The 16,645-nt window shown below is 41.2% G+C and overlaps 1 protein-coding gene across 4 annotated transcripts in view; it reads right to left on the bottom strand.

Annotated features, from left to right (window-relative positions):
• INPP4B (inositol polyphosphate-4-phosphatase type II B) overlaps positions 1 to 16,645 on the bottom strand; it is a 270,218-nt gene that overhangs the window by 196,103 nt on the left and 57,470 nt on the right. For 3 of the 4 annotated variants that reach the window (XM_070757759.1, XM_070757756.1, XM_070757757.1), the window contains exon 2: positions 9,804 to 9,868. The gene's annotated coding sequence lies outside the window, so the exon portion shown is untranslated. The remainder of the gene's footprint in view (positions 1 to 9,803; positions 9,869 to 16,645) is intronic. The other variant, XM_070757758.1, reaches the window with a different exon arrangement.

A 16,645-nucleotide genomic window follows, 5' to 3' on the forward strand; every position in this document is an offset into this window, starting at 1 on the left:
TATTATTATTATTATTATTATTATTATTATTATTATTATTATTAATTGTAAGCAAATCACACTATTCAAGCCAGAACATAATAAACAGATCATGTAAGGATTGAAATGCATTAAAAACAGACATTTCCAAACTTAGGGGTTTTTTGTATCTATTTTAGCATGGTTGATAAGAGATAATTTACTCACTTCCTAATCTTTTTTTTAACTGTTAAATGTTAGTTAAATCATGATGTTAGGTTGTCAATGAAAACAGAATTCTTTTTATGGGCACAAAGATATTTTCCAACTATAAAGTTTTGGTCTTTGTAACTCTATAAGCAGGAAAAAGGTTTTCCTGTATGTGTGTGTTTTTCTTTTGACTCAATGCTCAAAATACTTTTGCTTTTTTTAATCTTAAGTGAGAAAAATACTAAGCAGTCATAGCATTGTATAAACTCAGAGAACAAATTACATATGTCTCTGAATTTAGGGCTGAGAATTTCTTATCAAGGTGATTTTATTTTCTTTAAGACTATTGTGTGACCTTTAAATATTACATTGTGTGATCCTACATAGATATTATTTATAAGGATTCTGTACTAGCTCCTGTATGAAAGTGGTATGCCTATCTACATAAATTGCTGGAAATACAAATATTGCTGCATTTCTGGAATTGGGCAGGGGAATTGGATGGCTTATTGTTGTAGTGGACTGTAGTGGAAGGAGGCAATACCAACCACTATTGACATGCTTATCAAATACTGTAGAATGCAGCAATCATAAACACTCCAACACTGAAAAGAAATAAGAATACAGTAATACCTCGTCTTACAAACTTAATTGGTTCCAGGAGGAGGTTCGTAAGGTGAAATGTTTGTAAGACGAAACAATGTTTCCCATAGGAAACAATGTAAAATCAATTAATGGGTGCAAGCAACAACAAAAAAAATCGCAAAAACGGCGCTCCGCTGGGCGCTGCTGCTCGGCTGTCACTTTTTGAAACAGCCGGGCACTTCTCAGCGTTCTCCTGAATGCCGAACCCGGAAGATTGGCAAAAGTTCGGGTTCGGCATTCGGGGGAACACCAAAAAGCCCCCCGGCTGTTTCAAAAGGCGACAGCCGGGCGGCGGTGCTTCTCGGCGGCCTTACAAACCCGAACGCCGAACCTGAACTTTTGCCGAACTTCCGTTCAAGCGGCGGGTTCGTAAGGCGAAAAAAGTTTGTAAGAAGAGACAAAAATTTTCCGAACCCCGGGTTCGTATCTCAAAAAGTTTGTATGACGAGGAGTTCGTATCACGAGGTACTACTGTACTATTATTCCAAAAGCCCTGTTATTAAAACAAAAAAGCTCACACCATAGTCAGTGCTATGAGTGTTAATTTATCCACCCTCCAATACTTTTCTTCTGCTTTCCGTCTCATAGCAAATATGCACAATATGGGTTCCATACTTTGCCCAAATATGACCAATCCAAGCCAGCATTCAAAAATACACTAGGCAGTGATTTATATATCTCAATCACAGCAGTCATCAGTTCACCAACAATTTAAAGGTTCCCAGAGTTTATGAGAGATAAAGAATCAATATCAGAAGCAGATAGAGAAGCCAATTCACTTTTAACACATAAAAGTTAAAAGAAGTCTTTTTTCTGACATACTTTCAAAGAGGTTTTTTTTAAAGTACTTTAGGTAAATTCCACATAATTTCAAAGTGAGTCTAACACTAGACCGTAAATCTCAAGGTTTCAATCTTTCTTGATCCACTCTGAGTTTCAAACAAAATAAAACTGTGTACATTCTTTGAATACATACTTTAAATCAAATCACTTCCTGGCAAGTATAAGGGAAAGAAATGGAAGCAGTGACATATTTTATTTTTCTTGGGTTCTAAGATCTTTGCAGATGGAAGACTGCAGCCATGAAATTAAGAGATACTTGAGAAGAAAGCTAGGGCAAACCTAGACAGCATATTAAAAACGAACAACATCACCTTGTCAAACAAAGGTGTATATAGTGAAAACTAGTTTTCCCAATAAAATTGTATGTGAGAGTTGAACCATAAACATCAAACACAGAGGCAGAAAACAGGCCCACAGAGGTGGCAACAGGCAGCAATGGCAGCAACAGCTAGTGGTGATCACTGCAGGTGGGAACAGCTGATCAGCAGTATTCCAGGAGACCAATCCAACTGCCAATCAGCTGCTGGTGCTAAATCAAGCTGTGCTGAAGCTGACCAGGCTGTTGGCTGCAAGGAGGCAAAATGCTGGCAGGCAGATTTTTATTTTCTTGTTTTTCTCAAAACTAGGTCCGTCTTATAGTAATAATAATTAATAATAATAATAATAATAATAATAATAATAATTTATTAGATTTGTATGCTGCCCCTCTCTGCAGACTCAGGGCGGCTCACAACAACAATAGTAACAATATAACAAATCTAATATTTAAAAAACATCTAAAACCCATCATTAAAATCGTACAACACAAGCATACCATACATAAACTATATAAGCCTGGGGGAGGTGTATCTCAACTCCCCCATGCCTGGCGATATAGGTGGGTCTTAAGCAATTTACGAAAGACAAGGAGGGTGGGACAGTTCTACTCTCTAGGGGGAGTTGATTCCAGAGGGCCAGGGCCGCCCCAGAGAAGGCTCTTCCCCTGGGGCCTGCCAGACAACATTGTTTTGTTGACAGGACCCGGAGAAGGCCAATTCTGTGGGACCTTATCAGATGGTTCCGGAGGTATTCTGGTCCAATGCCATGTAGGGCTTTATAGGGCATTATCAACACTTTGAATTCTGACCGGAAACTAATCAGCCAGCCAGTGCAGGCCACGGAGTGTTGGAGAGACATGGGCAAATCTAGGTAGCCCCAAATCTAGGTAGTCATGGCAAGAGACTCTGCTGAGCTGTGGACAAGTGAATCTGGTAAAATCCCAAGCGCCCTCTGAAAGCCCTCTGGGTCCATCAGGCGTCTGGGGCGGAACCATCTAATCGGTTCCGCCTACCTGTGGGGGGGATTGGAGCCACGAAGTCAAACCATAGTAGAAAATGGTTTGACCATGACAAAGGCAACGCATCTAAGCCCCTTAATCTCAGATCATTATTCAATTGCTCCGAGAGAAATATCATGTCGGGTGCATGTCCCCCCTTGTGAGTCGGACCCTGAACTACTTGAGTCTGGTTCATGGCTGTCATGGTGGTCATGAACTCCTCTGCTAACCCGAAGGACCCGCCGAGTGACAGTAAATTGAAGTCCCCCAGGACAATAAGTCCAGGGAACTCCACCGCCAACCTGGCCACCTCCTTGAGCAGCACAGGCAGGGTTGTTGATACGCAGCTGGGAGGCAGGTACATAAGCAACAAGCCCACCTGAACCCCTAAGTCCAACTTCACCAGGAGGGACTCACAACTCGCAATCTCAGGAGCAATGAGTACGTAGGCAAATAGTCTCCTTGGCTATGATAGCCACTCCTCCCCCCCCTTCCCTAGGGTCACGACTGATGTCAAACCTGAAACCTGGCTGAGCAAATTTCGGAGAGAGGACCTCCTCCTTCTGGGCCCAGCCAGGTTTCAGTCGGCCTCCTAATCAAGGATCAGATCTCGGATGAGTAGAGCTTTATTTACCACCGACCTAGCATTGAGTGGCAGCAGCTTGAGTCCAGGGCCCGGATTACACTCGTCACCAGTATCCCAAATTGAGCTCATGGGGCCGGAACAAGGGATCGCTTTCAAGCAGCGATCCCTTCTTCCTCCAGAACGGCTCACCCCATGACTCCCGCCATATCTGCCTCTCCCCAGCAGGACCGGAATATTCTGGCCCTCCTGGTTGGCTTTCTCTCCCTGGCGGTCGCGGTCTTTCACTCTCTCGCTCACCCCCGACAGCGTGACTCAGTGCCAAAGGTTGGTCGCCATTCTACCGTGTCTCAGCTGATCCGACTCTAGGCGTGTCCACAGCCTGTGCAGCTCTTATCGCCACGGACAGTGCTGAGCCGGGGATCTTCAGAGGCAGGGACACTTCGCCTCCCCTAGAACAAAATTGCTGGCTCGAACTGATACACCCCTATATTTCAGATGTTATGCCATATTCCGGCGGAGCTGCAGCGTCCACCCTCCTCCTTGCTGTCCCACCGGATAGTCCGGAGTGTCTTATAGTACAAAAAATAAGGGAATTCATTCAGGAACAGCCTACAAATTATATTTCCACTGCCTTTTTGTAGTTGTAAGCATGCAAAACCTGAGATAAATAATTTGAGCCCAGTTATTAAGAGGCAATGACATGTTAACATATGACCTATATTTTAAAGGAGCGTGGCTGCAAGAGTCATAAAGATAAAGATTAGCAGCTAAGGCTTCCATACATTTCCATCACTAATCATGCTGGTTGAGGCTGCTGAAAGTTGTAACTCAGCCATAGCTGCAGGGCAATGTGTTTCCCAGTCTTCTTCAATCATACATACAAGAAAAAAGTAGGGCAAGTGAGAACAAGGGCCTAGGAAGCAGAGAAACCGTTCTGTGACTATTATAGTTTAAACATCTGGATGTATTTTTATCATCATTTAAAATCTGTGCCTGTTTGTTCGGCATTATTCTACTTAGTACGATAAGAATGTAGGCCAGATATTTCTCTGGCCTGCAGCCCTTTCCCACTGTTGCCAATTTTCAGTAAGTAAATAGTTATTCAAAAGAATACAGTGAGAAATAATAGAATAAAATTATGGGCAGGAAAGTGAGACACTATTAGAAGAAATGATTTTTCACTTTGATGTGCCCGATTTAGTCACCTTCGTTTTCCAGCTCATTTGCAGTTCCTGAAACTTTTGATTAAAATCACCATGAAGCCCAAATCTTAGAAAAAGTGTGAACCCATAATTTAGTGTAACTTGTTGCTTATATCCTAAGATTTTTATTAATATTGCTTCTTCATTGCTTATTTGACCCCTATGACAATCATTAAGTGTTGTACCACATGATTCTTGACAAATGTATATTTTATTTTATGTACGCTGAGAGCATATGCACCAAGACAAATTCCTTGTGTGTCCAATCACACTTGGCCAATAAAAATTCTATTCTATTCTATTCTATTCTATTCTAGTGCTCAACCAAATCAAAAATGAAAACCAACCTTTTCTTTTGGAACAGACATTTGAAAGTTTGTGTTACAGAAATTAGTGTTGTTAGTGGTTAATAAACGTAATGTTCAGATTTGAAGTTTGCAATTACCATGTCATAAAATATTCTCCTTCCCAGTTGTCATAGCCTGGCAACCTCCCCTGTTTATCATATGCACGCTCAACTGCCAATTGAAGCTAACATATGGATCTGGCAAAATATATTTTATATACAGTGTTCCCTCGATTTACGCGGGTTCAAACTTTGCGGAAAGTCTATACCACGGTTTTTCAAAAATATTAATTAAAAAAATATTTTGGGTTTTTTCCCCTATACCATGGTTTTTCCCATCCGATGACATCATATGTCATCGCCAAACTTTGGTCTGCCTTTAATAAATATTATTTTTAATAAACTTTAAAAATAAACATGGTGAGTAATAATCTAAATGGTTGCTAAGGGAATGGAAAATTGCAATTTAGGGGTTTAAAGTGTTAAGGGAAGGCTTGTGATACTGTTCATAGCGAAAAATAGTGTATTTACTTACGCATCTCTACTTCGCGGAAGTTCGACTTTTGCGGGCGGTCTCGGAACGCTTCCAGAGAGCCTCCAAGGGGATGGGGGAGGGCGTTTTTACCTTTCCCCGGCTCCAGGATAACCTTTGGAGCCTGGGGAGGGCAAAGCACAAGCCTACTGCGCCCACCAGAAGTTGAGAAACAGGCCGTTTCCAGCCTTTGGAGGCCCGGGGAAGCTGTTTTCGCCTTCCCCAGGCATTGAATTATGGGTGTGGGCATTTGTGCATGCACAATAGCATACACCCATGCGCTTTCGGCACCCAAGGAATAAAAGGTTCGCCATCACTGTTCTAATAAAACCATAAAAAGGTCAGAAATGTCAGTTCCATCTGTAAATTAACTGGTGATTATAAATAATTGAATTAGTCAAAATAAGAAATCACAAGAGTGCTTGGAGTTGTAAATACTGTAATAGCTGGACCAAGAGGCCCTTTTCAGTTGCATTTTGTTTTACCTCTCAACTGCTCCACTGCACAACTTTCCTAACACAGCTACCTTGCAGGTTTATGATTTTAACCTGCAGATTTCCTCAGCTAAATAGATCACAATGTTGAAAATTAAGCCTAGGTTTAGAACAGAGGTCTTCAAAGACTTGTGGACTTCAAGACTGACTGGATAATCCTGGGATCTGAAGTCCACAAGTCTTAAAGTTGTCAAGTTTGGGGAGTCCTGGTTTAGAAAGACTAGCTAAGCATAAAAGGTAAATTCAGCCAATTAATTGCATATGGAAGGAATTAGCAGCATATGGAAGGCTTATATCTTCTCTCAGTCATACCATAGGAGAGGAAAAGCAGATGGAACTCAACTTTATTGATGTGATTACAAACTAAATTTAATAACTCTTTGAGTTTATTGTTCAACATAAACCATAGTTTAAAGCTATACAAACGATATGTTTCAACATGCCACTAGCATTTTTAATTCTAGGAAACCAAAGTACACTTTAGCTGCTATCCAAATAAATTAAATGACTTTTTAATCTATCCATTCCATATGTTTTTCACACTATATTATAACAGCTGGCAATCTTTTCATATCTCTTTTGGGGATTACCATGGGAATAATATTACAATACTTAAAATAAACCATTGTACTTACATGTATTCTACACACATAGCATATAGTTATAGATTTATGGACCAATGGACTATTTTACTAATGCATTTCTATCAACTAGTAATTGTTATAAATAGTTTGATGTGTGACGCAGGTTATGTCAAACTTTTAAAATAATTGAAAAGTTATTTTCTGGGGACATACTTTTAACTAGTTACTGGCAAAAGGCAATGTTAAGCAGCTTCATGATTGTACTGAAAACCTAAAGTAAAACTTAGCTAAAGTTAATTCAGAGTAATGGCAACCTATTAAGATATTTGCATTCATAAAAAAATATTTTAGAGTGAAAGAACAAAATACTGTATACAGTTTTAGAATATATTTCCCCTATCTTCATACAAATAATCAAAAGTGAAGTGTCTAAACAAAATAAAAATAGCATACACACATAGAATAAACTGATCTAATAGATGAGATCAGTTCCAATCATTACATCATTTGGCAAAAAATTAAGAAACATATATTTCAACAAACAATAATGCTTATTTTTTGAAAATAACTACAGCCTATTAATCACAAGCCTGCTGTTAAGTAAAGCCTTAAATGCAGACTTTAAAAAGCACTTCCAAATGTATGTTTATTCAGATTACAATGATTTTAGGAGATCATAATTCATAGTAAAACCAAAATTAGTATTGCTATTCCTTTTACTTGTAAAACATCAGTTAATGCCATTTAACACAACTCGATGAACATTTTGAAATTGAACAAAAGACAGAATGGAGTCCCTATAACATGAGAATAGTTCCAGGTTTTATTTTTATTTATTTCATTTATTGATTAAATTTATATGCTGTCAAATCTCACTGTCTTGCGGTGGCTTTGGGAAGTATACAATAAAAATATAAATATAGAAAATCATTATAAATATAAAAACATATTTTAAGGACATTGTCTTCTATACAGACTGCTTACTTTCCAGAATTCTAAATAGTAAAGGATCAGGCAAAGAGAACCAAAGTAGAAGAGTTAATAGCAATACATCTGGGACATGGTGGTTCAGGATTCTGAATAGGTATTATAGGAAGTCTGCTAAAAACTTCAGGATTCAAGATCAGGACAATGGACAGCAACCCAGCATCCACTATAAAAACAATGTACAGTACGCTCCTTCTGGCAAATCTGCCCACATAGATTCACTACAAATGTTTACAGATTCAGTGGTCTTTTCTTTGAAGATAATAGGAATTGGTCTTGAAAAATAGGGATTTTGATGGAAAATGTTTCAAATCACTGTTTGAATCTGAAAAGCATTCATACAAGGGCAGTTCAAAATATACTCAATTTGAGTTAACTATGTCTAACCAATCTGCACAAGTGAATACTAACTCTGGTTGCTCTTATAGAATTATAGAGTCTTAAGGAATTGTTCCTGAATGGCCTGGAGGACATACTAAGTGATACTGGTTGATAATTTCAATTACATACATTACAATTACACTGTGGACCTGTGTTCATGGTAAAATAGCAAATAAGATGGGCCAGTTATGTTATATCATACATTCCAAATGCCATCAGGATTCATGGGATTCTGAATGGGATCACACTTGGGTTCTGGATTCACAACTCCTTCACCAGCAGACAAAAGGAATGTTTGTCCAGCTTCAACAAATGTATCAATTGCAGCCTTTCTAAGACTAAGCTGAAAGTGACACAGGCCCTCGTAATCTCAAAAGTTTATTTTTTATTATTTTCATGTTTTTCATGGGCAGTCAGAAGTATATCAAGCATATACAGAGCAATCTACTTCACGGCTGGTGAAGCCGCTCTCTCAGGGTAACAAAAGTTTCACGTATGGTGTTTTTATCAATAGGTTTCTGAATAGAACTCAATGCTGGTTTTAACCTGTAAACTCCTACCTGCCTTGGCTCCCTGTTATCCAAAGACATTTACCGTGTTCGCTCGATTTTCGCGGGAAATGGGAAATTGCAATTTAGGGGTTTAAAGTGTTAGGGGAAGGCTTGTGATACTGTTCATAGCCCAAAATAGTGTATTTACTTCCACATCCCTACTTCGCGGAAATTCGACTTTCGCGGGTGGTCTCAGAACGCATCCCCCACGAAAATCGAGGGAACACTATAGGCCGAATCTGCCTATTCAGTGACCTCCATCTAAAAGAGACATTTTGAATTCCTTCTTTGAAGCAAAGTTGATGGAACTTAAGATCAGATTTATCAGGCTATCTCTCTCTCTCTCTGCAATGATCCAACTAAAAATAATTCGTTTACCGTGTTCGCTCGATTTTCGCGGGTTCGAACTTCGCGAAAAGTCTATACCACGATTTTTCAAAAATATTAATTAAAAAATACTTTGCGGTTTCCCCCCCTATACCACGGTTTTTCCTGCCCGATGATGTCATATGTCATCACTAAACTTTCATCCACCTTTAATAAATAAACTTTAATAAAGAAACATGGTGAGTAATAATCTAAATGGTTGCTAAGGGAATGGGAAATTGCAATTTAGGGGCTTAAAGTGTTAAGGGAAGGCTTGTGATACTGTTCAGAGCCAAAAATAGTGTATTTACTTCCGCATCTCTACTTCGCGGAAATTCGACTTTCGCGGGTGGTCTCGGAACGCATCCCCCGTGAAAATCGCGGGAACACTAGACCGAATCTGCCTATTCAGTGACCTCCATATAAAAGAGACATTTTGAATTCCTTCTTTGAAGCAAAGTTGATGGAACTTAAAATCAGATTTATTAGGCTATCTCTCTCTCTCTCTGTAGTGGTCCAACTAAAAATAATTTTTACATTTGGTTGTGATTTGTAGCTATTTTATGGAAATAGCTGTGAGATTGCTCGTTTTATTTTATTGACAAGAACTGTTCAGAATGACCAAACATACTGTTGAAGATTCTCTCATATTTTATAAAACATCTATAAAGACAAGTAGAAAGCTTTTGGAACAGTGCTGAATCTTCTATTAAGAACAACAAACCAAAGGATAAAAAGTTTAAAAGAAGCAGGTGAATTCAGAGGAAAAGCACAGACATGAAGAGTTGATTCACATAAATTACCTTTCTCTTACTTTTCATCAGAAAGATCAGATTTCCTTTCAGATGACACCATTTCTCTTCTGGATCTGTGTAGAACAGAAAGAGTTTCAGTTTGAATAGTCTTTCTGCATTGATTCTTAAAAATAATAAAGTTAAAAAGGTAAAGGTTCCCTTCCTATATACGTGCTAGTCGTTCCTGGCTCTAGGGGGTGGTGCTCATCTCCATTTCAAACCCTAAGAGTTAGTGTATTTACTTCCGCATCTCTACTTCGCGGAAATTCGACTTTCGCGGGCGGTCTCGGAACGCATCCCCCGCGGAAATCGAGGGAACACTGTATATAATTTATATTTATATATATATATAAATTGCTAATATTCCATTTACAACAACACAAAGATTGGAACTCCAGCCTGAAGATGGTGAATGTGATTTCACCGAAACGTCGCATAGACATGCAAAACATTACACAGGGCAAAACCCGAACTCAGAACAATACAGTGGAACCCCGACATAAGAGCTGCTCTACTTAAGAGCAACTCGAGATAAGAGCTGGGAGGGGAGAGATATTTTTGTTCTACTTACAAGCCCAAATTCGAGATACAAGCGCCAAGGAGCTATCTCCTGAAGCCAAACGCTAACTTCCGCGTTCGGCTTCAGGAGACAGCCGCGAAGCGGCGCGCGTGTTTTAAAAGGTTGCAGCCGGCCTGGGGGGCTCGGGGGGGTGCTTGCAGCTTTCTTTCTTGCTCTTTTTCTTTCTCTCTTTTACCTTCCCTTCCTCTATTTCTTCTTTTCTTTCTCCTTCCCACCTTCTTCCCTCCCTTCACTCATTCCTCTCTTACTCTCCCCTTTCATAAGTTTCCTTGCTTCCTTCCTCTGTTCCTGTCCCTTCCCCCTTTCTTTCTTTCTTTCTTTCTTTCTTTCTTTCTTTCTTTCTTTCTTTCTTTCTTTCTTGCTCTTTTTCTTTCTCTCTTTTACCTTCCCTTCCTCTATTTCTTCTTTTCTTTCTCCTTCCCACCTTCTTCCCTCCCTTCCTCCCTTCACTCATTCCTCTCTTACTCTCCCCTTTCATAAGTTTCCTTCCTTCCTTCCTCTGTTCCTGTCCCTTCCCTCTTTCTTTCCTTCCTTCCTTCCCACCCTCCGTCCATTCATTCACCCATTCCTCTCTTGATCGCTTAAAGCCGGTCCCTGGTGCAAAAAGGGTTGGGGACCTCTGTCCTACAGGATTGGGTGGCAGAGAAGTTGAACATATGTAAATTTAAAAGTTTAAGAAAGTTTACAAGTTAAGTGAAAGAAACTTCATTATTCATTTATATGTACATGTACATTTCTTCATTAAAAACATGTCTTTCTGCATAATTTAGACTAACTTTGTGAGTTTTTTGAGGGCTGGAACCAATTAAAATTATTTACATTAATTCCTATGGGGAAAAGTCGTTCGAGATAAGAGCTGCTCGACTTAAGAGCCCAGGTCCGGAACGAATTAAACTCGTATCTCGAGGTACCACTGTATATATATATATATATATATATATATATATATATATATATATATATATATTAATAATAAAAATAAAAAATAAAAAATAAAATTGGAGAAGCAGTAAAAAATATACTTCATTAGTAGCTCATATACTAAATTATATTTTTACACAGGCCTTTTATGCAGCAGAATGAATATGACATCCAATGTAGCAAGGTGATATTTCCACTACAATATTTATTACTACTACCGTGTTTCCCCGATAGTAAGGCAGTATCTTACTTTTTTTTAACCCCCAGGGAAGGGATAGCGGCGGTGGTTTGGATTAAGCGATCGTAATCCCCCAAAAGGATGAACTCCAGCATCGGAAGGCCGATGAACCGATGGCTACGAAATTAAGGCTTTTCTTTGAGAGAGAGAGAGAGAGTGGGGGATAGTCGTCGTCGGAGCGCTAAAGACCAGGGCAGAGAAAGCGCGAGCTGCATGCGGGAGAAGCGGAGGAGGAATCAGGCAAGCCGAATGGGAATCCCTCCCCTGCCCTCCCTCGCTCCATTCCCCGCCAGCAATTCCTCCGCAAACCCACCTCTACATCCTCGCTCTGCAAGTGCCGAGACAGGCGGACCACATTGCAAAGGGCTGCCTCTCCTCCCGCCGCTGCTATTGCTAATGCCCGGGGCTGTAAGCAAAACCCGGAACGGACTCACACAGAACAGGCTCCCATTTGGCTTGCCTGATTCCTCCTCCGCTTCTCCCGCATGCAGCTCGCGCTTTCTCTGCCCTGGTCTTTAGCGCTCCGACGACGACTATCCCCCACTCTCTCTCTCTCTCTCAAAGAAAAGCCTTAATTTCATAGCCATCGGTTCATTGGCCTTCCGAGGCTGGAGTTCGTCCTTTTGGGGGATTACGATCGCTTAATCCAAACCACCGCCGCTATCCCCCCCTCGCGCGATTCCTTGCACCTTCTTCCCAATGTTATATCTGCGGTTCAGCCTCCTTCCCCGTCGAGAAAGCGTGTGCAGCGGGGAAGACCCAGGGCTCCCCCCCCCGCAATACCCCCGTGTTTCCCCGAAAGTAAGACATATGTCTTACTTTCGGGGTATGGCTTATATTAGCCAACCCCCCTGAAACCCCCCATATGTCTTACAATCGGGGGGGTCTTACTATCGGGGAAACACGGTACTATCTCATTCTACACAACAAAAATTGATGACTGTATTTATTTATTTATTTATTTATTCATTTATTCATTCATTCATTCATTCATTCGATTTCTATGCCGGCCAATCCCTAAGGGCTCAGGGTGGCTTAAAATAATAATATAAATAGAATACAAATAGATACAGAACAATTTAAAAAAAGTTGAATATAATGTAAAACTATAAAAGCCACAGGCGCACCTGCGTGTCTGTGCGCAATTTCACTACTTGCCCAGGTGCAGTAGTATAATTGCGCTGGACTCCATTCACACTCAGAGCCACAGGGGCGAGCACACACCACTGTGCCACCTTAGCAGCCCACCTCTGGAGATGCCTAACCTTTCTTTCACATACAGTGTTCCCTTGATTTTCGCGGGTTCAAACTTCGCAAAAAGTCTATACAGTGTTTGCTCGATTTTCGCGGGGGATGCGTTCCGAGACCGCCCGCAAAAGTCGAATTTCCGCGAAGTAGAGATGCGGAAGTAAATACACTATTTTTGGCTATGAACAGTGTCACAAGCCTTCCCTTAACACTTTAAACCAGGGGTCCCCAACCACCGGGCCGCGGACCAGTACCGGGCCGTGGGGCATGTTGCACCGGGCCGTGGAGTCAGCAGCTGCCAGTCCTCCTGCCGCCGCCCCCTCCCTCCAGTGCTTCATCTCCCGCTGGGAAAGAGGCCTCGGGAGGCAGGTTCTGCCGGCCACAGGGCGATGGACGGGACAGAGGGGCGGGAAGGACCGGGAGGCTCAAGCCTCTTTTGGCTTCTGCCAAGGCGTTTTTGGCTGGGGGGGGAGGCAGGAGGGCCGGCCTGACCCCCTCCCTCCAGTGCTTCACCTGCCGCCGGGCAAGAGGGTTTGGGAGGCAGGTTCTGCCGGCCACAGGGCGATGGAGGGAAAGAGGGGCGGGAAGGACCAGCACCCCCATGCTTAATCCCGTCCCCAACCACACCCCTTTCCGCCCCCACCGGGCCATAGAAAAATTGCCTTGCTGAAACTGGTCCCTGGTGGAAAAAACGTTGGGGACCACTGCTTTAAACCCCTAAACTGCAATTTCTCGTTCCCTTAGCAACCATTTAGATTATTACTCACCATGTTTATTTATTAAAGTTTATTTTAAAAAATATTTATTAAAGGTGGATGAAAGTTTGGCAATGACGTATGACATCATAGGGTGGGGAAAACCATGATATAGGGAAAAAACCTGCAAAGTATTTTTTAATTAATATTTTTGAAAAACCGTGGTATAGACTTTTCGCGAAGTTCGAACCCGCGAAAATCGAGGTTTTTCAAAAATATTAATTAAAAAATACTTCACGGGTTTTTCCCCTATGCCATGGTTTATCCCACCCGATGACATCATATGTCATCGCCAAACTTTCATCCACCTTTAATAAATATATTTTAAATAAACTTTAGTAAACATGGTGAATAATAATCTAAATGGTTGCTAAGGGAATGGGAAATTGTAATTTAGGGGTTTAAAGTGTTAAGGCTTGTGATACTGTTCATAGACAAAAATAGTGTATTTACTTCCGCATCTCTACTTTGCGGAAATTCGACTTTCGCGGGCAGTCTCGGAATGCATCACCTGCGAAAATTGAGGGAACATTGCATTTAGTTTTGCAACGGCACATTTGTCCACAACACCTTTAGCTGGGTACCTTTAGCATCTAACCTCATTCATCTGTTTCTACCCTACATTAAAAATAATGTCCAAAAATATGACTACTCCATTTCTAAATTAAACATAAAATAATGATTTTTTTCCATCTATATAAAGTAATCCAGTTAACAGCCAATAATAGCAGGACTAATCTGCCAGCATGAGCCTAATTCACCACATCTATGGCAGAAGAGCAATCACTTCAAAGATATTTAGCAGCACTCAACCACTAGCAAAGAGGAAAATGGATTATACTGAGAAATCTGTGAATAATAAGACTGTAAGCTGACAAGAGTTGCCAAATACATGTTTGCAGCCAATTGCCAGTTATTTTTACGTCTATATTTCACATTCCTGAATATTCTGCAAATCTCCTCTGTAGATTTCCTTCCTTATCAAATCAGATGATGGCCTCCTGGACACAAAAATCAATTCATTAGTGTTCTGTCTGGGTTCCCCCAGACCTCAACACCAACTGGAAAAAACAGCCAGACACGCTGGTAAAAGCAAAAGTACTTTATAGCTTGAAAAATAAACACAGAGAAAAACTTGTTCTTCCCAACAGGCAGGCTAGGAGACTTTACAGCAGAGTCCTGATGTCCAGACAATACAGCAAACTTCTTGCTGGCACACCCACCACTGTAGAGCATAAGACCCCCACCTTTTCCCCCCAAGGTTTCAGTATTCAAAGTCACAAACCAGAATTCCAAGACGCCAAAGATCACAACCAGGTCCCAGGACTCCCAAAGATAATACTCCACAAGCCAGGAAGGGTGGGTCTGTCTTTTAGCCTTTCCAGAGAGCACCACACCCAAACCCAGCTGTTGCCTCTTTAGTGCTGAAAGTACCTAGCCAATTGGTCCCTTCTTTGTGTTGCTCTTCTCTGTCGCAGATCGATTATTGCTTGTGCATTTTCCTCTAAGGAATCCAGGCTGCTTGCTGGGGAGAGCTCCCTCTCGGGGGCCTCTGGCTGTTCCCCCTCTTCCTCAGCCTGGGATTCCTCCTCCTCGTCTGCCTGCACCTCCTGTTCCTCATCCTCCCCCTCTGAGCAGGAAACCGACAGAAGATCAGCCGTTCCCTGAGGGGCCTCGGACGGAATCACAGCAATTAGTATATTATTGTATCCAGCTGTTATGCGTTTCATTGGTTATAAAAAGGTCTATGACTGTCAGTCACATAAAATTATGGAATGTGCTTGGAAAAGTGGGAATCCAAGAACATCTCATTGTCCTCGTGAGAAACCCACACACAGGTTAAAAAGACAAACAACAGACAAACCGTGGCAAAACAGACTGACCCCAGGTTTGTATAGAAGAGTGAAACAACTTGTATATTATTTCCTTCTTTATTTAGCTTATACAGTGATACCTTGTCTTACAAACGCCTCGTCATACAAACTTTTCGAGATACAAACCCGGGGTTTAAGATTTTTTTGCCTCTTCTTACAAACTATTTTCATCTTACAAACCCACCACCACTGCTGGGATGCCCCGCCTCCAGACTTCCATTGCCAGCGAAGCGCCCATTTTTGCGCTGCTGGGATTCCCCTGAGGCTCCCCTCCATGGGAAACCCCACCTCTGGTCTTCCATGTTTTTGTGATGCTGCAGGGGAATCCCAGCAGTGCAAAAATGGGTGCTTCACTGGCAACGGAAGTCCGGAGGTGGGGTTTCCCAGCGAGGGGAGTCTCAGTGAAATCGCAACATCGCAAAAACAGAGAAGTCCAGAGGTGGGGTTTCGAGGACATCAGTGTTTTTGCAATGCTGCGATTTCACTGATGCTCCCTTTGCTAGGAAACCCCACCTCCGGACTTCCGTTGCCAGCGAAGCGCTCATTTTTGCGATGGTGTGATTCCCCTGCTGGGATTCCCCTGCTGGGATTCCCCTGCAGCATCGCAAAAACACAGAAGTCCGGAGGTGGGGTTTTCCATGGAGGGGAGCCCCAGGGGAATCCCAGCATTTCAAAAACGGGCGCTTCGGCTGGCAAAAGGGGTGAATTTTAAGCTTGCACGCATTAATCGCTTTTCCATTGATTCCTATGGGAAACATTTTTTTGTCTTACAAACTTTTCACCTTAAGAACCTCATCCTGGAACCAATTGAGTTTGTAAGACAGGGTATCACTGTATTTATATGCTGAATACCTCTTAAGGGAAACTAGATAAGAAGAAAATGAATGTGGGTTTCAAAACTGGATGAAAAAACATCAATAACCTGCACTAAGCTGATACTATTCTAATAATTAAACACACACAAAAATGCAATTAATAAAAGTCAAGAAGCAGAGCAAAAATGGGATTAACATTAAATATAAAGACCAAACAACAAACAGACTTAGAATTGAAGATATCAAAATAGTGGATAACATCTGCCTTTCAAAGGTTAACTATTAACAATAAAAGAACAAGCAGTCAAAAATATCCTGCAAACCAGCACTTGGTAGGCCTTAGAAAAAATATTATTATTATTATTATTATTATTATTATTATTATTATTATTATTATTAATTGATTGGATTTGTATGCCG

This window comes from Erythrolamprus reginae, chromosome 7 (genome assembly GCF_031021105.1).
Source record: "Erythrolamprus reginae isolate rEryReg1 chromosome 7, rEryReg1.hap1, whole genome shotgun sequence".
Classification (NCBI taxonomy): domain Eukaryota; kingdom Metazoa; phylum Chordata; class Lepidosauria; order Squamata; family Dipsadidae; genus Erythrolamprus; species Erythrolamprus reginae.